The sequence below is a fragment of the Panthera onca genome, chromosome C1 (genome assembly GCF_046562875.1).
Source record: "Panthera onca isolate mPanOnc1 chromosome C1, mPanOnc1 haplotype 2, whole genome shotgun sequence".
In the NCBI taxonomy this organism is placed as follows: domain Eukaryota; kingdom Metazoa; phylum Chordata; class Mammalia; order Carnivora; family Felidae; genus Panthera; species Panthera onca.
Genome location: NC_138346.1, coordinates 44,627,465 through 44,650,599, shown reverse-complemented (window position 1 = coordinate 44,650,599; position 23,135 = coordinate 44,627,465). Strand labels below are relative to the sequence as shown.

Genomic DNA, 23,135 nt, shown 5'->3' with positions numbered 1-23,135 from the left:
TGGGGTCCTCTGTCTCCCTCTCTTTACCTCTCTCTCTCTCTCAAAACAAACAAAAAGGAATAGCATTTATTGTCCCTATGAACATTTTTAGGATATGTAAATTGTCAATAAAATGCAGTGAAAACAGTCCTATTCAGTGTGATCTGAACAAGCAGTTTGCTAATTTATTGGAGAAGAAAAGCTAGACAAGACAGGAAATCAGATCTATTCTGTTAATGTCCATTATGCACACTCCTTGTCAATCTGCAGGAAAGCCAAGGCCCTTCCTTAAGCATGCATCGGTAGGTTACGTCTGTATTTTTTCTTGCATAAACTACATCCATGGGAATATGTAACCTCTAGTGTTGATTTCCTTAGAAGAAAAACTTAAAAATACTTGCAAAGTGATAGTAGGACATATTCTGAATTTAAAAATTTTCCCTCTATTTTTACAATAGTTTCATACTCTAATTTTTTTTTAGACTCACCTTTATTAGGGCACTTGGCTGGCTTGATCAGTGAAGGATGTGATTCTTGATCTTGGGGTTGTGAGTTCGAGTCCCACGTTGGGTGTGGAGATTACTTAAAAATAAAATCTTCAAAAAAAAAAAAAAGACTCACCTTTATCAACCCTTTCCAATGCCTTTAATTATTTCTTTTCAAAATCATGCTCTATCATTTTTACTTTATATTTAATCAATCTATTAAAAGTACAATCAGAATATATAATTTGGGGAGCAACTGAGTGGCTCAGTCGGTTTAGTGTCTGACTTTGGCTCAAGTCATGATCTCACAGTTCATGAGTTCAAGCCCTACGTTGGGCTCTGTGCTGACAGCATAGAGCCTGGAGCCTGCTTTGGATTCTGTGTCTTCCTCTCTCTCTGCCCCTCTCCCACTCGCACTCTGTCTCTCTCTAAAAAACAAATAGACATTAAAAAAATTCTTTAAAAAGAATATACAATTTGGAAAGTAGTCAACAACTCTTGGCAAACCAGAACTCAACTGACAGGAATGGGAATTGGGGGTAGTGGGCAGAGGGAATGTGCCAGGTAGCATGTTGGCCATGAAGGTCAGGGGTCTGGTGCATTGGCCAATGTGTTTTACAGGAGACTGGAGAGAGAGACTAATCTGCCAGTCAGATAGAGGGTGATAAAAAGACAGCTTCCACTGCATAATGGGAAGAGCAGTCTCTGGGAACCCAAGTCACTTCCTCCACTCTAATGTCCTTTTTTTTTTTTTTTTTTTCACTCTAATATCCTTTTGATGGTAAGGCAGGAACAAGAGAGTTTGCAGTAGCTGGAATTTGAGGAAAACTGGCCACCTTTCTCTACAGTAAAAGCTAAGCCCTTTCAAGTGGGTTTGGAAATCAGTAGCTTGAGATACGATGCTATGTAAATGCTTCTATGTTAGGCCGAGTATTTTTAAAAGCACAGAGTTCCACGCGAGGAGGGCTAACCAACCTCACACTTTCAAACAAGCCCAGCTATGCCCATGGTGTATTCGGACAGCTTGCAGCAGGGGCAAACTTATTGTACAGTTAAATTGATATATCAAGGCTTTCGAGTATAGAAGTAGACAAAATAATGAAAAGTCAGAGAGAGAGTTCATGCATTTTTATCCTTAGAATACAGGAAGGAGAGGGGCGCCTGGGTGGCTCAGTCGGTTGGGCAGCCAACTACGGCTCAGGTCACAATCTTGCGGTCTGTGGGTTCGAGCCCCATGTTGGGCTATGTGTTGTGAGCTCAGAGCCTGGAGCCTACTTCTGATTCTGTGTCTTCCTCTCTCTGCCCCTTTCCTGCTTGCTCTCTCTCTGTCTCTCTCTCTCTCTCTCTCTCAAAATTAATAAACATTAAAAAAAATTTTTTTTAAAGAGAATACAGGAAGGAGTGCCATTACAGTGGGAAATTGGTAGCTTTGATATTACTTTTCCCCCAGGATAGATATTTCTATCAATTTATCATATTAATATATCCTAATCAAAATGATATATGTGAGACAATGTTTTTTTAGAAATAAATTCTAGGGGCGCCTGGGTGGCTCAGTCGGTTAAGCGTCCGACTTCGGCTCAGGTTACGATCTCGCGGTATGTGAGTTGGAGCCCCGCGACAGGCTCTGTGCTGACAGCTCAGAGCCTGGAGCCTGTTTCAGATTCTGTGTCTCCCTCTCTCTCTGACCCTCCCCCGTTCATGCTCTGTCTCTCTCTGTCTCAAAAATAAATAAACGTTAAAAAAAAATTTTTTTTAAAGAAATAAATTCTAGGGATTATAATTTCATTATCCAGATTATTCTGAGAATCATAATCCAATCTATCAGTAATCCAGACTTGTACTTCCCAAATGATATCCACTAGCCTCAGGTGGCTGTTGAGCACTTGAAATGCATCTACTCTGAATTGAGATGTGCTATAAATGGAAATACATAACTGGATTTTATGAAAAAAAGTAAAATATTCATAATTCATTATAGACATGTCTATAACACAATTTTTTTTGCAAAGGGACAATAGTTTTATTTTTTATTTTTGCGAGAGAGAGAGAGAGAGAGAGAGAGAGAGAGAGAGAAGGGGAAAAGGGAGAAGGAGAGAATCTTAAGCAGGCTCCATACCCAGCACAGGGCCTGGTGCAGCGCTCGATCCTACTGTGAGATCATTACCTGAGCTGAAAGCAAGAGTTGGACCCTTAACCAACTGACCTACCCAGGCACCCCAGGACAATAGTTTTAAATTTTAGAACAAAATACCTTAACTTGCAACTTAATGAATATTATAACAAAGCAATAGTTCAGTAAGGCATTAAGTTCACTATTAAAAGCAATTAGTAAGTATTTACTTACTGGTTTTATTTTCTAGGTCCTATCAGTAAGGTAGCCATTTACATTTTGTTGTTTTAGTTCTCACATTTCCTATGTTGTAACTACTGGTTTATTCCTTCTTTCGTGCAATCATATGTTACTGTATCTTCACTAACTGATTTAATTTCTATTAAAAATAACATGACTGGGGTGGGTGCCTTGGTGGTTCAGTTGATTAAGCATCCAGCTCTTGATTTTGGCTCAGGTCATGATCTCACAGTGTGTGGGTTCAAGCCCCAGATTGGGCTCTGTGCTGATGGTGCAGAGCCTGCTTAGGATTCTTCCTCTCTCCCTCTCTCTCTTCCAGGCTCTCTCTCTCAAAATAAATAAACTTAAACATTTTTTAATAGAAGAAAAAATAACATGACTGTGGGGAAATTATTGTCCACCACTTTGTTTCAATAGGCCAAAGTGAACCACAGATGAAACGTGACATATATCTTGCTACCAAAGGAAGAGTAAAAACTGGTACAAGGGAAAGGACATGGGTTTTAGAGTAAACAGGGCTGGGTTCATTGGGATCACTTACGATGTGATCTTAAGCTAAAATACTAAGCCATGTAACCTCTTTGAATCCTAGTTTCTTCGTCTGGTAAAATGATTTACGCCATCTCTCAGGAATATTGTGAGAAGGAAATGAAATAACATATGTACATCTCTAACACAGTAGACTGATGCTCAATAAAACAAGCTACTAATACTTTTATTATTCCTATATGATGCAGTCAACCTAAAAATTACCAGGAAACAAGACATAAGTTAAAAGTTAAACAGTAAGTTAAAGGAGAGACCTCACTTTATTCAGTCAGCAATTCAGTTGGTTAATGAACAGAGACCAATGGGCCAGGTCACTTAGATGGACAGTGATAACAAGAGGGCTTCCTCTACTGCACCGCAGTAAGAGCAGTCTCCGGGCAGCTTAATTCTTTTGTTTTAATATAGTAACAATACTATATTAGCAGTTAACACATTGATCGCTAGATTCCAAGTGCTGTGTTAGATATTTACTTGCATTCTTTTATTTAAGATAATAAGCAAATTTGTGTATCCCTAGATGCCATGGCATAACACGGTCTTTTCCTCCTAACTAGATATTTTGCTTACATTTAAAAAACTAAATTAGTTAAGCTAATTATTTTTCAAGATTTTCTTTTTAGAACATTTTCCACAGATGCCTCTCACCTGTTACCCTCTACCAGCCACTTGCTTCCTCCTACCGTCACTCCTAACTCAGCCCAACTGTTCTTAAGGACTGGCTCCCACATTGAGGAGGGTCCTAAAGATCATTGCCTTTTAATACACTTTGTATGTTACCAATCTTCTGCCCTGGTTCCCTGCATGAGATTTTAAAATGCCAAGAGACATATATATTGTAAAGGGCTTTCTGCTATGTTATAATAATGGGAGTATAAAAACAGACTTTTGCACCTATGTATAAAGTCTTTAAGATGGCCCTTCTGACCGGCAGAAGTCCAGCCAAGCTAAGCCTGCAGGAATACTTTATATCAGTAAGCATTAACCTTAACTATGAGTGGCAAAATGACAAAATAACGGTGGCTTCAATTAAGATGAAAGCGGTTGGGTAAGCTGAATGGTGGCTCTACCCCAATGTCCTCAGGGACTCGGACTCCTTCCATCCTTAGACTACGGCCCTTCTTCTCATGGTCTAAGACAACAGGATCTGCATTGCAGGTAGCAAGAGAGAGGAAAAGATAGGAAAGAGTAGGTGATTTCTCAGCTCAGTGACCAGAACCTAGTCACGTGACTATACTTATATGGGAAGCTGGAGAATGCACCCAGCCATGTACTCAGCCCAAAAGCAGGCATTTTATCACCCTGGGAAGATAGGAAACAGGCAATGGAGAACAACCAGTAATCTCTATCACTCAGTCCAACTGAGCTGTCCAGGCTTTGGCCTTGGTCTGACTGCTGATCACACATCACTTGTTCTTATCACTAATGTCTCATGACCTTTATAGTCAGATCATTCCAACCTTTAGCCACGGTCACTTATCTAGTTATAATGTACATATCTATTTCATCCCCAAGGAATTAAAAGTGCCATAAATGTATGCATTTATCAAAATTATGAAGAAAGTGAACCTCCTGCCAATAAAAGCACAGATGAAAATACAAGACAAACATAAGCAGTGATTCCTCTCCCAAAATCTGGGATAAATCTCTGAGCAACTTCCCTATCACCTCCTCCTATCAAACCAGCCCCCCTGCCTCTGTCTGTTGAGTGCACAGCATGCAGACGAGCTTGTGTCCAGTCTATACTCTGCTTAGCCATTCACCTTAGGAGTCAGCTTGGCCCAGTCCACAGAAGCTGGATGTAACTCCCTGTCCTGCATTCACAGCCCAGAGTGTGTTGCTGCAACCGGCCTTACACAGCTACCACGCAAAAACAGCACTGCCCATTCCATGGCAGAAAGTCAAACCACACGTGCACATTTGCTGCATTCCTCCAAGGGGAAAAAAGCAAACAGAGGTTACAGCTTCCTTCTTGTCCCCCAGTTTTGTTTCCATTTTTTCCTCCAAGTGCTAAATGCAAAGACAGAGTAAAAACACTAAGTTGTAACCTTCACATACATAGTGAACACCTCTAATTGTATCTGGCTTGGTACAGACTGGTTGAAACACATGTTCATAAAGCAAGCCTAAGTAACAGCACGTGTCCCCTTAGAATGGCAGGGAACTCCATTAAAGTCTGGTTTGTGCACAAGTAAATCTTGGAAACTGATCCAAGGGAAGTAGCTGTTTTGAGCTGAACTTTCTTAAAAGGTTTTATTTGTTTATTATTTCTGATAACCAGCCTAGCCAAAATTCTGGCTCTCAGGAATATTCAATTCTCAGGAATATTCAATATTCCTGATCCTGAGCCATGACTATGCAGGATTTAGAGTTTTCTTTATTTACCCATTTGAAAGAAAGAAAGAAAGAAAGAAAGAAAGAAAGAGAAAAAGGAAAGGAAGGAAAAGCAAAAAGGCAGAACCATTCCTGGGCTGGCTTCATGGCCTTGTGACTTGTGCAACTGTAGCAGGCTCCACATCAGAAAGGCACTGAACCTGGTTCTGCTATTGTCATCTTGAAATTTTTAAAAACTTTTTCTTTGAGAGTAGGCCAGCAGGGAGATGGGTTATATAGGTGACAGGGATTAAGGAGGACACTTGTGATGAGTACCAGGTATTATATGTAAGTGAGGGATTAAATTCTACACCAGAAACCAATATTACACTGCACGTTAACTGGAATTTAAAGAAAAACTTGGAGGGAAAAAAATAAAATCCTCTTCTTACAACAACAAAAAAATTATCTTTGAACTTGTAAGTTAAGTGGAAAGGACAGTGAAGCACGTGCATGAACAGGGGCATGATGTACAATGTGTGTCTGTCCCTCTTCCGTTGCCCCCATTCCATTCACCTAATGCTCACAGTGCCCGGTGAGGACAGAATTCTCATGGGCCCATGATGTACAGGACTTCAATGAGACTCAAACTGAATACAAGTGTGTTACACTTATGACTAAGTGGGGGCACTGACAGCCCCCGAGAGCCAGAACTTGCTTCCAATGAAAAAGGAAGGCAATGGTGTTCTGAGGAACCTGAATGAACAACCAAGAAAACCTATCACCCCTTTCTTATCTGTGTATTTTTCCTGTATTAGCAAATTGCATAGGCTGAAGATCATGGCATGGAAGGAAAGGGAACTAGAGGGCCACCTACAGTGCCTTCTCTTTCTAGTCCTTCCTTGCCGGTAAGCTGAAGGTAGAGAGGGCTGGCAGAATGTGTGAGTACCAAGAAAAGAGAAGAAATAAAAACAGTTGAGCTAGTGTCATGGACTGTTTCCACTACTGTGGTAAGAATAAAATATATATTCATGCAGAGCTATGGAAAATGGATCATGTAATTCTGGTGATTCCATATAAATATTAAATACACTTCTATCTGCATTTAAAACTGGCATGACATAATATAAAGATGAATAAAATTCATGCCAATAAGTGAAGTTTTAAAATTTTCTTTACCTAGAATGACATTAAATAGCAAATAAACAATATCACGACAGGCTGAGAGACCGTGGAAGAAAGGAAAAGTCTTTTTATTTAGACCTGTATATACTTAAGTACTTTAGTACCGTGTTTTATTACCTTTTCTCCTGCTGTTTGAAAAAAAGCCCCCCATTTTCATTTTGCACCAGGTGCCACAAATTATGTAGCCGGCCCCAAATTGGTCTCATTTCCACTTCTAACCTCACTGTCTTTTTCTCTATCTGAATTTTTGTCATATCTGCTGGCCAGTCCCGGAGCCAGCCCACCAGTGAGCTAGGTCTACCCTAACTGAGAGTTGAAGGGTCTTTTTAGTTTATCCCCAAACTGAGATGATAAGGGAACCAAACTATGTTTTGTGTACATTTCTCACCTGGGAAGTAAGCTGGCCCTTTGTGCTGTGACATTTCAAGCACTTTTGCCATAAACTTACTGACACTCTCCACCAGGTGTCTCCAGCAGATTTGTGCAGGCACTTAACATACTATCAAAGGCAAATTATAGCAAAGTTCTTGTCTTGACTAACTTTTTCCAAAGGGTTGCCTTTAAATTACATCATTATGTTTTAAATATGCTGCTTTCTTAAAACAACTCATTCCTTTTATTGTGTCTTAAGTATTCTTTTCATTACATGCTCCTTAAAGAACTGGAATATATGAAGAAGTAAAAACAAGGAGGAAAATCCAACACCCAGACACAATTACTGCTGACATTTTAGTCAATTTTCCTAGAGTGGTTTTCCTTCTGTACAGAGAAGAGGGAAAACATGAGCTACAGAGGGGGGAGAAGATAGCTGTAATATATATATGGCAAAGGGCCTGTATCCTGAAGATATAAAGGGCTCCTACAGATCAACCAGAAAAATAAAGCCCAATTTTAAAATGGCCACAAGACCCTTTACAAAAGAGAGTGTTTAAATGGCCAATAAATATATGAAAAGTGTTCAACATCACTAGTCACCAAGAAAATGCATTAAAACCACATAGACACGGGGCGCCCGGGTGGCTCAGTCAGTTAGTCAAGCCTCTGACTCTTGATTTCAGCTCAGGTCATGGTCTCGGGGTTCTTGAGTTTGCGGGTTTGTAAGTTGGAGCCCTAAGGGGCTTCCACTGCTTGGGGTTCTCTCTCTCCCTCTTTCTCTGCCCCTCCCCCGCTCTCTGTCTCTGTTTCTCTCTCTCAAAATAAATAAACTATATAAAATAAACTTAGAATAAAAACCACATAGACATGCCTCTACACCCAGCAGAATAATATGTATTAGAACTTGGAACAACTAAAAGTCTCTTACACTGCTGGTGGGAGCATAAATTTGTACAACTACTTTAGAAAAATATTTAACACATATCTGAACACCCACTTTGGAAAAATATTTAATAAAGCTGAACATATGTGTGTTCTATGACCCTTTTCTAGGTATATGCCCAACAGAAATGCATGTAAATATACATCAAGCGACATTTACAAGAATATCCATAGCAACAGTATTCAAAATAGCCAAACCCTGAAAACTAAGCAAATGCTCAACTACAGTAGAATAAGTAAATATGTCACTGTATACTGAAATAGAATGAAACAGTATGGACTAATCTCACATACATTATGCTGAATGAAAGAAGCAACAGAGAAAAAGCATGTACTATATGACACCATTCATATGATGTTCAAAACCAAGCAAAACTAAGGGAAAGCACCATCAAGATCCCTCCTCAGGAGGAAATGCCTCAACTGACTGAAGATCACATTGCCAGTCCTGGGGGCTCTGAGCTTCAGAGCTCCTGTAGAGTTAGTTAAGACTTTGCTGACATTGCAATTCAACCTAACTTCTACTTCCGCTGAGTCCTGTTTCTTTCCTTCCCCTCCCTCCCCTCCTCGTCTCTTCCCTCCTCCCACAATCATTGGTCCCTGTTACACAGTATATCTGAGGCTGCCTCCTTGGGAACCCAATCTAAATGAGAGTAGTAGTTACCTTTGGGGACTCCATGACTAGAGAAGGGCAGGAGAGAGCTTGTTGGGGTGCCAGTAATGTTTTATGCCTTGATGGCAGGTACACAGGAGTGTTTATTTTGTAAAAGTTCATGGAGCTGTATAAATTTTGTATATTTTACTATATGTATGTTATACTTCAATTAAAACATCTGCAATACAAAAAGCCAATGAATATACTTGAAGAATGTGTATATTTGAACATTTTTCTAATTATTCCATTAAGATAAATTCCTAGAAGCGAAATTACTAGATGAAAAATGGACATTCTAAATTTGGCTGCCTATTGAAAAAGGGTCCCCAGAAAAGGTATACCAAATGACACCTTATCAGCAGAGGATGAGAATGTTCATTTCCCACATCCTTGCCGACACTAGATAACATCAATTTTCCAATCTAATATGTGAAAAAAGTAAATCAGGTTGTTTTAATATTCTACTGCTCTTCTTTAGAACTAACTACATGCTGATGATTAGTTGGCCAATTGTAAGTAATTAGTGAAGTCTACTGTATTCCTTGAATTATACCATTTTATTATGCAAAGTAAAAAAAAAGTTTAACTATTTGTATTAAAGAACCAGCAAACACATTACAGAGAAGCAAGTTTGAACTCAATACAAAAAGCATTTTGAAAGATTTGAGATGTCCAACCATGGAATGGACTACATTCTTTTCTTTTTAATGTTTATTTTTGAGAGAGAGAGAGAGAGAGCAGGGGAGGGGCAGAGAGAGAGGGGGAGACAGGAGATCCAAAGCCGGCTCCGTGCTGTCAATGCGAAGCCCAATGTGGGGCTTGAACCCAAGAGAACCCCATGAACCGTGAGATCACGACCTGAGCCAAAGTGTCATGCTCCCCGACAGAGCAACCCGGGCGCCGTGAATGAACTGCACTCTAACTACCATTTATCCTACAGGCGTTGGGCAGGGGCTAGTAAAATCTAGATGACCCTTTTCCTAGGATTTGAGGCATGATCCCTAGTTTTCATGATGAATCAGATCATCTATATTGGTTGTTTCTGTTGTTGTTTTGTTTTATGGTTTGTGGGATTTTTAGTAATTTAGTTTTCACAATCTTGTAATTCTTTTCCTTTATAAAATTTTCTAAAAATTTATTCATTTAAGTAATCTCTATACCCAACATGGGGCTCAAATTCATGACCCCAAGATCAAGAGTTATGCTCCTCTGACTAAGCCAGCCAGGTGCCTCAATATTGGGTTTTTTAAATTATAAAATTCTAACATACCATGCTTAAAAAAAATTCTTTTCTTTATGTAGTTTTTCACTTAAAGATCTCATTCATTTCTGCAACTTCAACTATGTATTTGATTCCCAAATTTCTAAAAAGAAAGATGGAAAAGAGGAGGGAATAAAGAAAGGGCATGGATTGGAATAGGGAAAAATCCTAATCTCTCTTTCAAACCCTGGACCTATATTTCTCAGTGCCTGCTGGCCATTTCCACCTCCATGCCTGGCCAGGCCATGGAACTCAGCCGCTTCCAAAGCGATCCTCTTTCCCAGTCTGCCCTCCCCCTTCCTCTAGCATTCTAATTTCCTGAGTCCAGGCCTCCTCTTCCAGATCCTGCCCTTACAAACTCTGGAGTCCCATTTTCACCCTTGAGCTCTTTCTTCCCAGTCTCTCCCCATCTCCTGGCCTCTAGCACCCTTTTATCCTTCAAACCTCCAGGTCACCACTTTGGGCCAGACCTCTCCTTGCCTCTGACTCACTCTTACACACATACTGCAACATGGCTTTGAGGAACCTGTATAGTTCAAGAAAAGCTACACTGTGGGTCAGAGTTAAATCTGCAGCTGTGGGTGATACGTGACTGTGGGCGGGACAACTCCCTGTGCTGCAGTCTCTTCATTGGCAGGACAGTCACAAGGGACCCTTTTTTTTTTTTTTTTAATTTTTTTTGACGTTTTATTTATTTTTGAGAGATAGACTGAGCGTGAGTGGGGGGAGGGGCAGAGAGAGAGAGGGACACACAGAATCCGAAGCAGGCTCCAGGCTCCAAGCTGTCAGCACAGAGGTGGGGCTCGAATTCATGAGCTGTGACATCATGACTACAGCCAAAGTCGGATGCTTAACTGACTTAGCCACCAAGGCACCCCCACAAGGAGCCCTTTTGATGCCAGTACTGTACAATTGATTCCAAGTCAGGCTCTCATTTCCCTCAAAACCCTCTGGTGACTTTCTGTTAGCTCCTAGGCTTTAGCTTGTCTACAAGACTTTCTTCCTGCTTCCCCCCTACCCCCTGCAAAGGAAATGAAGAAAAATAGGAGAGGCTGTCAAAATCTTTTCTTAGATTTTGAGACTCTTAGCATGTAGCTGCTTTTTGCTGGGTGTCTCATCATTTTGCCCATAGCATGTATGGGCATCGCAAAAGAAAGCCTTGAAGGGAAATTGCATGCAAAGCACCAGACTCACTGTTCTCTATTCTTTTCTCTGGGCTCTTAAGCCCTCAGATATTGGCTGCCCAATCCTTAAACTCCAATTTCTGTCTCCCTAAGTCCAGTGAGACAGCCATAAGCTGGAGCTCCCTCTGTCTCTAGGTCCCACATGGTGAATTTGAGAATACCTTGGGGTAAGCAAAGATTTTGGGGCAAAACACTAATCATAATGGGCAAACTGGAAATAACCTCAATGATTATTAATAAAAGAATGGCTAAAATAACTTGCAGTCTACGTATACTGCGCAGTATATTATGCAACCAATAAAAAGAAAGAGTTATGTCTAGATGCCTTGTTATGCAAACATACTCAAGGTATAGGGTAATGGTGCACAGTGTTGCTAAGTGAAGAAAACAGTTTATAAAAGTGATTCCGTTTGCAAATTAAAAAAAAAATTATTCTAAAAGTCTGTAAATAAATACACCAAACTATTCATAGTAATTATGCCAGTGGATAGGATTATAAAAGAATCTTCATTTTCTGTATCATTTTGTTTCCAATATACAAGAATTATATATTTTATAATTAGGATAAACAGTGAAATAAAGTTGATACAACATTTCTTTAAGAAAAAAGTAACATTTGGACTACAAGTCATATATACCCTCTGGAATGTAAGCTTGATGAAAGTAGGGACTTTTTAAACATATGTGGCTGGATTCCCAGCACCTAGAACAGTGTGAGTTTCAAAATGGGCACTTAGTAAATATTGGTCAAATGAATGAGTATGTCCAGAAGTATTTGACGTGAATGTTAAGACACTGGAGCTATCTTCCTATATCTAGTAATCTCCAAAAGAGCAATACATGTGGTATTATGGGAAAATATTTTAAGGGGCTCAGTCAGTTAAGTGTCCAACTTCAGCTCAAGTCATGATCTCACAGTTTCTGGGTTCAAGCCCCACATTGGGCTCTGTGCTGACAGCTGAGAGCCTGGAGCTTGGAGCCTGGAGCTTGAAGCCTGGAACCTGCTTTGGATTCTGTCTCCCTCTCTCTCTGCCCCTGCCCCACTCATTCTCTCTCTCTCTCTCTCTCTCTCCTCTCTCTCTCTCTCAGAAATAAATAAACATAAAAAAATTTTAATATCATGGCCTATTTTGTTTCTGTGTGTGTGTATGTGTGCTCTGTATTATTCCATTTCAATAAGGACTGTACCATAACTTTGAGCACCCAATAGATATTAACTAAATAATTGTTCAGTAATTGATATTTCAGGGGTGCCTGGGTGGCTCAGTTGGTTGAGTGTCTGACCCTTGATTTCTGTTCAGGTCATGATCTCAAGGTTTGTGAGATCGAGCCTCACATCAGGCTCCATGCTGCCATGGCAGATGGCATGGGATTCTGCTTGGGATTCTCTCTCTTGCCCTTTCTCTCTTCCCCTTCCTCACTCGCATGCACTCTGTCTCTCTCTCTCTCAAAATAAGTAAAAATAAAAACTTAAAAAGAAAACTTTTAACAATTGGTATTTCATTACTTATTGTCAGTGATAAAAATGATGACCTGGTATTTAAGGATGTAAACTTTACTCCTATTTTATTTTAGCAATATTAAATTTAAAGTTTTTTTATTTCTTTTTAAATATTTTATTTATTTTTGAGAGACAGAGACAGAGCGTGAGTGGGGAGAGGCAGAGAAAGACAGAGACAGAATCTGAAGCAGGCTCCAGGCTCTGAGCTGTCAGCACAGAGCCCAACGCCAGGCTCGAACCCACAAACCGTGAGATCATGACCTGAGCCGAAGTCGGAAGCTTAACCAACTAAGCCACCCAGGCACCCCTTAGCAATATTAAATTTAGTAGAGAGTCAAATTCCAATCTAGTTAAGTGACAATAGATGGAATTATGATTCCTTTTACATTCTCTATGTGCCATGTCATAATATTTTCAATATAGGATACACAGAAGACTAGTGATATTACAATAAAATTTTCAATGTATTTTTTTGGGGGGGTATTTATTTATTTTAATATATGAAATTTATTGTCAAATTGATTTCCATACAATACCCAGTGCTCATCCCAAAAGATGCCCTCTTCAATACCCATCACCCATCCTCCCCTCCCTCCCACCCCCCATCAACCCTAAGTTTGTTCTCAGTTTTTAACAGTCTCTTATGCTTTGGCTCTCTCCCACTCTAACCTCTTTTTTTTTTTTTCCTTCCCTTCCCCCATGGGTTTCTGTTAAGTTTCTCAGGATCCACATAAGAGTGAAAACATATGGTATCTGTCTTTCTCTGTATGGCTTATCTCACTTAGCATCACACTCTCCAGTTCCATCCACGTTGCTACAAAGGGCCACATTTCATTCTTTCTCATTGCCGCATAGTACTCCATTGTGTATATAAACCACAATTTCTTTATCCATTCATCAGTTGATGGACATTTAGGCTCTTCCCACAATTTGGCTATTGTTGAGAGTGCTGCTATAAACATTGGGGTACAAGTGCCCCTATGCAGCAGTACTCCTGTATCCCTTGGGTAAATTCCTAGCAGTACTATTGCTGGGTCATAGGGTAGGTCTATTTTTAATTTTCTGAGGAACCTCCACACTGTTTTCCAGAGTGGCTGCACCAATTTGCATTCCCACCAACAGTGCAAGAGGGTTCCCGTTTCTCCACATCCTCTCCACATCTATAGTCTCCTGATTTGTTCATTTTGGCCACTCTGACTGGCGTGAGGTGATATCTGAGTGTGGTTTTGATTTGTATTTCCCTGATAAGGAGCGACGTTGAGCATCTTTTCATGTGCCTGTTGGCCATCCGGATGTCTTCTTTAGAGAAGTGTCTATTCATGTTTCCTGCCCATTTCTTCACGGAGTTGTTTGTTTTCTGGGTGTGGAGTTTGGTGAGCTCTTTATAGATTTTGGATGCTAGCCCTTTGTCCGATACGTCATTTGCAAATATCTTTTCCCATTCTGTTGGTTGCCTTTTAGTTTTGTTGGTTGTTTCCTTTGCTGTGCAGAAGCTTTTTATCTTCATAAGGTCCCAGTAGTTCATTTTTGCTTTTACTTCCCTTGCCTTTGGGGATGTGTCAAGTAAGAGATTGCTATGGCTGACGTCAGAGAGGTGTTTTCCTGCTTTCTCCTCTAAGGTTTTGATGGTTTCCTGTCTCACATTCAGGTCCTTTATCCATTTTGAGTTTATTTTTGTGAATGGTGTGAGAAAGTGGTCTAGTTTCATTCTTCTGCATGTTGCTGTCTAGTTCTCCCAGCACCATTTGTTAAAGAGACTGTCTTTTTTTTCCATTGGATATTCTTTCCTGCTTTGTCAAAGATTAGTTGGCCATACGTTTGTAGGTCTAGTTCTGAGGTTTCTATTCTATTCCATTGGTCTATGTGTCTGTTTTTGTGCCAATACCGTGCTGTCTTGATGATTACAGCTTTGTAGTAGAGGCTAAAGTCTGGGATTGTGATGCCTCCTGCTTTGGTCTTCTTCTTCAAAATTACTTTGGCTATTCGGGGCCTTTTGTGGTTCCATATGAATTTTAGGATTGCTTGTTCTAGTTTCGAGAAGAATGCTGGTGCAATTTTGATTGGGATTGCACTGAATGTGTAGATAGCTTTGGGTAGTATTGACATTTTAACAATATTTATTCCAATAAAATTTTCAACAACAGCGACAAAAAACTTGTTTACCCTCCCAGGCCTTTTGTTTTAAAGAGAAACATTGTTTACTGCATATTTTTTTTTAAATCAGAGATGAAAACACTTGATATGTACAGACTACAGGGAATCACAACAATGTGTATATAAAGAGACCTTAAAGATGACCAATTCCAAGTTCATTCATTTTATATAAGAGACTCTTATAACAATAGAGGTTCAGTTATCTACATAAAGTGAGGGAATTCAGTGTCCTCAGGCCTTAAGGTCCCAGAGTGAACAGTTGGGACGTTTTTAATAATAAATACAACAGAACTAAAAGGCAACCTACGGAAAGGGAGAAGATATTTGCAAATGACATATCTGATAAAGGGTTAGTATCCAAAATATATAAAGAACTTATAAAACTTAACAGCCAAAAAATAAATAATCCAATTAAAAATGGGCATTAGACATGAATAGACATTTTTCCAAAAAGACATCCAGATGGACAACAGACACATTAAAAGATGCTCAAGGGGCACCTGGGTGGCTCAGTCGGTTAGGTGTCTGACTTTGGCTCAGGTCATGATCTCACAGTTTGTGAGTTTGAGGCCTGTGTCTGACAGTTCAGAGCCTGGAGTCTGCTTCCGATTCTGTGTCTTCCTCTCTCTTTGCCCCTCTCCTGCTCACACTCTGTCTCTCTTTCTCTCTCTCTCTTAAAATAAATAAATAAATAAACATTAAAAAAAGATGCTCCATATCACTGATCATCAGGGAAACACAATTCAAAACTACAATGAGATATCACCTCACACCTGTCTGAATGGCTAAAATAAAAAACACAAGAGAGGTGCCTGGGTGGCTCAGTCAGTTAAGTGTCCAACTCTTGATCTCAGCTTGGGTATTGACCTCAGGGTTGTGAGTTCAAGCCCTGTGTTGGGCTCTGCACCAGGCATGAAGCCTATCCAAAAACAAAACAAAACAAAACCTCAAAACAAGAAACAACAGGTGTTGGCAAGGATGTGGAGGAAAAGGAACTCTCTTGCACTGTTGGTGGAAATGTAAACCGGTGCAGCCACTTTGGAAAACAGTATGGAGGTCCCTCAAAAAGTTAAAAATAGAACTACCCTACAACGCAGCAATTGCACCACTCGGTATTTACCCAAAGAATATAAAAACACCACTCAAAGGGATCATGCACCCCTATGTTTATAGCAGCATTATCCACAACAGCCAAAGTATGGAAAAGAGCTCAAGTTCAAGTGTCCACTATGGAAACAGCCCAAGTGCCTATCGATAGATGAATGGATAAAGAAGATGTGGCATATATATATATATATAGCCATAAAAAAGTATTGCCATTTGCAATTGCATGGATGGAGCTAGAGAGTATTATGCTAAGCGAAATAAGCCAGTCAGAGAAAGACAAATACCATATGATTTCACTCATATGTGGAATTTAAGAAACAAAACAAACAAGCAAAGAGAAAATAAAAAGAAAGAGGCAAACCAAGAAACAGACTCAACTATAGAGAACAAACTGAGGGTTACCAGAAGGGAGGTTGGTGGGGAGATATCTGGGTGAAATAGGTGAGGGGATTAAGGAGTACACTTTTTGTGGGGCACTGGGTGGGCTCAGTCAGTTAGGTGGTTAAGCATCTGACTTTGGCTCAGGTAATGATCTCACAGTTCATGAGTTCAAGCCCTGTGTCAGGCTCTGTGCTGACAGCTCAGAGCCTGGAGACTGCTTTGGACTCTGTGTCTCCCTCTCTCTCTGCCCCTCTCCTGCTCACACTTATTCTCTCCCTCTCAAAAATGAATAAACTTCAAAAAAAAAAAAAAGAGTACACTTGTGATGAGCACCAGGTGTTGTATGAAGTACTGAATCACTATATTATACATCTGAAACTAATATTACACTGTATATTAACTAACTGGAATTTTTGTTTTAATTTTTTTTAAGGTTTATTTATTTCTGAGACAGAGAGAGACAGAGCATGAGGGGGGTAGGGGCAGAGAGAGAGGGAGACACAGAATCTGAAGCAGGCTCCAGGCTCTGAGCTGTCAGCACAGAGCCCGACACAGGGCTCGAACTCACAAACTGCTAGATCATGACCTGAGCTGAAGTCAGACACTCAGACACTCAAGTGACTGAGCCACCCAGATGCCCCTAACTAACTGGAATTTTTTTTAAAAAAAAACTTAAAAAATAAAAGCAAAAATCAACAGAAACAAAAATACTATTTGACTTTAAATCATTCAGAATAGTTCAATTATTTCATACTTTTGTTTTGACATATATTCTAAAATACCATATAGCAAAAGTTTTAAATTCTATTTTAGCGCAAGTTGGTGAGTATACAAATATGTGTTTCTTTGTTGTTGTCTTTTTCTTTTTTTTTTTAAGTTTATTTATTTATTTGGCATGCAGAGGGACAGTGAGAGAGGGAGACGGAGAGAACCCCAAACAGGCTCCTGTCAGTGCAGAGGCCAATGTGGGGCTCTAACTCACAAACCATGAGATCATGACCTGAGTCAAAGTTGGACACTTAACTGATTGAGCCATCCAGGCACTTCTGTTGTTGTCTTTTTAATTTAAGTCCATAATTACAAACATACTGTTTTACCTACACAGCTCTCCTGAAGAGAGAGAAGAAGTCCACCATCATATAGAAAAATATTCAATATGAAGAAGGATCATTTTATATAAATTAACTCATTAGTAAACTCCTAGACAACCAAATGGTATGATGGATTGGGCTATGGTCTGTGGCATGCAGAACATTGTTTTCAACTGATCTGCTGAGTGAAATACAAACGGGGGCATTACAATGAATCAAGAGGAAATGATGACACTTTGGATATCACAGCAACAGCTTCTCTAGAAAGGCTTTAGGATTATAAATACATTCCAGTTGATACCCAAGATAACACTTTGTGAAGGATACAGAACTAGAAAATGTTCAGAGAAAGTGACCAAGATAGTGAGAATTTTCTTGTTGTTCTGAATGGTGTCATTTCCCCCCCATACTATTTTTATTAACCCATACTATGTTTATTCTTTAAATGGTATTTAGGAAATAGTGAATTCTGTATATCAATTTTATACCTTGCCATATTACATAACAACTTATTTTATAGTTCTAATAATTCTTCAGTTTGATTCCCCTGAATTTTCTAGATATATAGTCAAATAGTATACATACAACAATTTCATTTCTTCCTTTCCAATATGTATAGCTCATCTTTTATTTTCTTACTGCATTGGCTAGAAGTTCTGGAAGAACACTTCAGCAAGCATATGGAGGATGATTATGAGTAGGTGTACTTTTCTGGCTCCTTAACATGCACAGATTAGGCTTAGTAACGAGAGTTTATTCTAAAAATAAATGGTAACTTTATATAGCAAGGAAGGGAAGTTTCCTAATTTCTTGTATAATATCTCGAGTCCTTTGGAAGCAACCAATCTGGGGCACTCCTCTTGGACAGAGTTTTAAGTCATGAATACCCTGAGGCATCGACTCCCTTTCAGTCCAGTATTGCAGAGTTGCACTGGGCTTATAAAATAAGACTGGACTGTGGTCCAGTCTGTAGTGGCCAGGAGGAAAGGGGTGATTTTACTCGTTCACACAGAACATGAGTCACAGCCTCCCTGCCTCCACAGCTTTGCAAAGGTATAATTGATATGCAATAAATTGCATATATTTAAAGTGTACAATTTGATAAGTTTTTGTAAACCACTCCTAAAGCCGTCACCACAATTAAGATAATGAACATATCCATCATCCTCCAACTTTTCTTCATGCCCCTTTATAATTCTTCCCTTCCTTCCCCTCTCATTTCCATTCCCAGGCAACCACGGATCTGCTTTCTGTTCCTCTATAGGAACAGGTCAGTTTGCATTTTTTAGTTTTTATAAATGGAGCTCTACTGGACTCTCCTTTTTTGGAGGGGAGTGTCTGGCTTCTTTCACTCAAGATAATTATTTTTGATATTCATCCATATATGTTTATATATTTATTAATGCATATATCAGTAGTTGTTTCTTTTTACTGCTGAGTAGTATTCCATTGTATGAATAAACCACAATTTGTTTATCTGTTCTCGTACTGATGAACATTTAGGTTGTTTCCAGTTCTTGGCTGTTACAAATAAAGCTGCTATGTACATTCATGTATAAGTCATTATGTGAACATATGTCTTCATTTCTCTTGGAGAAATACCTAGGAATAGAATAGCTGGAGTAGGTTTATGATTAACTTTTAAAGAAACTGCCAAATTATTTTTTTTCTTTTTTTAAAATTTTTTTAACGTTTATTTATTTTTGAGAGACAGAGACAGTGACAGAGCATGAGCAGAGGAGGGGCAGAAAGAGGGAGACACAGAATCCAAAGCAGGCTCCAGGCTCCGGGCTGTCAGCACACAGCCGGACGTGGGGCTCGAACTCACAAACCCTCAGATCATGACCTGAGCCAAAGTCTGTCACTCAACTGACTGAGCCACCCAGGTGCCCCCAAATTATTTTTCAAAGTGGTTTAACTATTTTGTATTCCTACCAGCTCTGTGTGAGGTTCTGCTTACTCCACATTCCCTTCAATACTTGGTATGTCCAGTCTTTTAATTCACCATTTATTTATTTGTTTACTTATTCTATTACACGCATACTGGTATATCACTGAGTTTTTGATTTGCATTTCTCTAGTGCAGAGTTTCTCAACCTTACTACTATTGACATCTTAGACCAAATAATTCTTTGTGTGGGGGCCTGTCCTGTGCATCCCTAGCCTCTACTCACTACATGCCAGTAGTACCCTTGAACCCAGTTGTGACAATCAAAAATGTCTCCAGACGTTGCCAAATGTCTCTGGGGTGCAGAGGCAAAATTGTACCCAGTTCAAAGATTGCTCTAAGTGGGCACCTGGGTGGCTCAGTTGGTTAAGTGTCTGACTTTTTATTTCTGTTCAGGTCATGATCTTGCAGTTCTTGAGATGGAGCCCCACATTGGGCTCTGTGCTGACAGCACAAAACCTGCTTGGGATTCTCTCTCTCCCTCTCTCTCTGCCCCATCTGTGTGCACGCTGTCTCTCAAAATACAAAAATAAACATTAAAAAAAAAAAAAGATTAGCAGCTAATGATATTGAACACCTTTTCATGTGCTTATTTGCCATTGACATATTTTCCATGGTAAAGTATATTTGAAATCTTTTGCTCATTTTTAAATTGGATTGTTTGTCTTGATATTGTTGAGTTGTGAGAGTTCTTACATATTCTAGGTGCAAGTCATGTGTTGGATATATGTTTGAAAATATTTCCCCTATCCTATGCCTTCCCTTTTCATTTTTAGAACATTGTATTTTGGAGAGCAAAAGTTCTTAATTTTGATAAAGTCCAATTTATTATTTTATAGTTTGTATTTTTAATATTATACTTAAGAAAAGTTGCCAAATTAAATGTAAATGAAGTTTTCCTCTGGAAGTTTTATGGTTTTATCTATTATATTTAGATATATAATTGATTTTGAGTTAATTTTATAGGGGGTATGAGGTAAAGTTGAGGCCTACTTTTTATTTTTTTTATTTTTACTTTTGTTTTTTTTTAAGTAGGTTCCATGCCCAATGTGGGGCTTGAACTCACAACTCAAAGATCGAAAGTCACGTGCTCCGCTGACTGAGCAAGCCAGGAGCACTTTTTAAATGTGAATAATCAATTGTTCCAGCACCTGTGTTGGAAACATTATCCTTTCTTTATAGAATCACCTTGGTAGCTTCATTGAAAATCAATTGTATATGTGTGTCTCTTTCTGGACTCTCCATTCTGTCCCATTTGTCTCTTCATTATCTTTATACCAATACCACACTGTCTTGATTACTGTAGGTTTATAATAAGTTTGGAAATTAGATAGTGTAAGTCTCCAACTTTGTTCTTTTTCACAGTTGTTCTGCATACTAGATCCTTCACATCTGTGTAAATTTAGAATCAGTTTGTCAATTCCTACAAAAAAGCTTGTGGAGATTTTGACTGGAGTTGTGTTTAATCTGTAGATGAGGGGAGAACTGACATCTTAAGAATACTGACTCTAATCCAGTATTATGGTTGATTACTTCCATTCATTTAGATTTTCTTTAATTTCTCTCAGCAGTGTGTTGTAATCTTTAACACTAAAAAGTTTTTTAACAAAAAGTTTTTAACAGGTCAAAAATAAGTATTTTATATTTTTGATATCATATAAATGGTATTATCTCATAAATGTAAATTACTTGTCATTCACTGCTCATACAGGAAAATATGATTCATTTTTAAGTTGATTTTTTTATCTTGCAAACTGGATATTCTCACTAATTAGTTCTTTCAGTTCTTTCATTATAGATTGTTTAGAATTTTCTATATAGACAAACATGTCACCTATGAATAAAGACCATTTTACTTTTTTCTCTTTCCGACTGTCATGCTTTTTATTTTTCTAGCGTTATATTAAATAGAACTATTAAATTGAATAGTTGTTGGAGTCTGTAAGCTTGTTCTGTTGAGATAATCACATTTCTTTTTTATTCTGCTCACATAATGAATTACATTGATTGGATTTTAAATATTGATCCAACCTTGCATTCTTGGAATAAACCCCAGTGGTCAGAGTGTGTTGTGATTTTTAATATATTGCTGGATGCAATTTGTTAAAATTTCATTAAGAATTTTTGCATCTGTGTTAGGGATATTGGCCTGTAGTTTTACTTTCTTATAATATTTTTGTCTGGTTTTAGGATCACGGTAATTTTAGCCTCATAAATTGGGTTGGGAAGAGTTTCCTCCTCTTCGATTTTTGGAAGTAATTGTACAGAAGTGGTATTATTTCTTAGTTAAACCTTTGGTAAAACTTACCATCTAGGCCTAGAATTCTCTTTGTGAGAAAGTATTAAAGTACAAATTTAATTTCTTTAATAGATATATGTCTAATTGTGTTCTCTATTTCTTGTTCAAGTAGCTTTAATAGTTTATATCTTTGAAAAAATTTACGTATTTCATTTAAGTTGACAAATTTATTAGTATATAATTGTTCATAATATTATTATCCTTTCAATAGGATTGGTAATGATACCCTCTCATTTTTTTTTATACTGGTAACTTGTATCTTCTCTTTTTATCTCCTGTTCTATTTGGTTAGAAGATTATCAATTTTATTGATCTTTTCAAAGAACCAACCATTAATTTTATTGATTTGGCAAAGATTTTTTGGATAGGACACCAAAAGTATAATCCATAAAATTAAAAAGTTGATAAATTGGATTTTATAAAAATTAAAAACTCTGCCCTGCAAAAAGCACTGTTAAAAGAATGAGAAGACAACCTATGGACTTGTAGTAACATTTGCAAATCACATATCTGGTAGAGGACTTATATCCAGAATATATAAGGAACTCTCAAAATTCAATAATAAGAATATAAACAACCCAATAAAAATGGGCAAGAGAAAGTGTCCACTAATAGATAAATGGATAAAGAAAATGTGAATATATATAGTGAAATATTAGCCATAAAAAAGAATGAAATCTTGCCATTTGTGATAACAAGGATGGACCTAGAAGGTATTATGCTAAGTGAAATAAGTCAGAGAAAGAGAAATACTATACGACATCACTTATATGTGGAATCTAAAAAACTAAGGAACAAACAAGACAAAACAGAAATAGACTCATAGATACACAAACATGGATACCACTGGTTACCAGAAGGGAAGGGGATTGGAAGGGCCAGTAATATATGTGCAGGGGATTAAGAGGTACAAACTTCCACTTACAAAATAAATAAGTCATGGGATATAATCTACACCATAAAGAATATAGTTATAATATTGTAATAGCTTTGTAAGGTAACGATAGTAACTAAATTTATCATGGGGATCATTTCATAACGCAGAAAAATATTGAATGAGTATGATCTACACCTGAAACTAATAGGATATTGTAGGTCAATTATACTTCACTTTAAAAAAAGAAATATTTATTTCTTTTAAATAAACTTTCCAACAGAAATGTTCCTAAGCCTCAAAAGAAACCTAACAAGATATAATGGATAGCATGTTCTCATCAATCTAGCTATGTGACCTTAGAGAGTTTAAAATCGGTGACCTCACTTTTTTCTTCTGCAAAATGGGAATAGTAGTAACTACCTTAAAATGTTGTAAAAATTAGAGTTTGTGCATATATATCAGCATCTGTATATATTAAGTCCCTGTCATAGGTCCTAGT

At 38.3% G+C, this 23,135-nt stretch overlaps 1 protein-coding gene across 2 annotated transcripts in view; it reads right to left on the bottom strand.

The window, feature by feature from the left end:
• NEMP2 (nuclear envelope integral membrane protein 2) overlaps nt 1-23,135 on the bottom strand; it is a 174,245-nt gene that overhangs the window by 27,290 nt on the left and 123,820 nt on the right. For both annotated transcript variants that reach the window (XR_013557221.2, XR_013557222.2), the window contains one exon: nt 468-575. The gene's annotated coding sequence lies outside the window, so the exon portion shown is untranslated. The remainder of the gene's footprint in view (nt 1-467; nt 576-23,135) is intronic.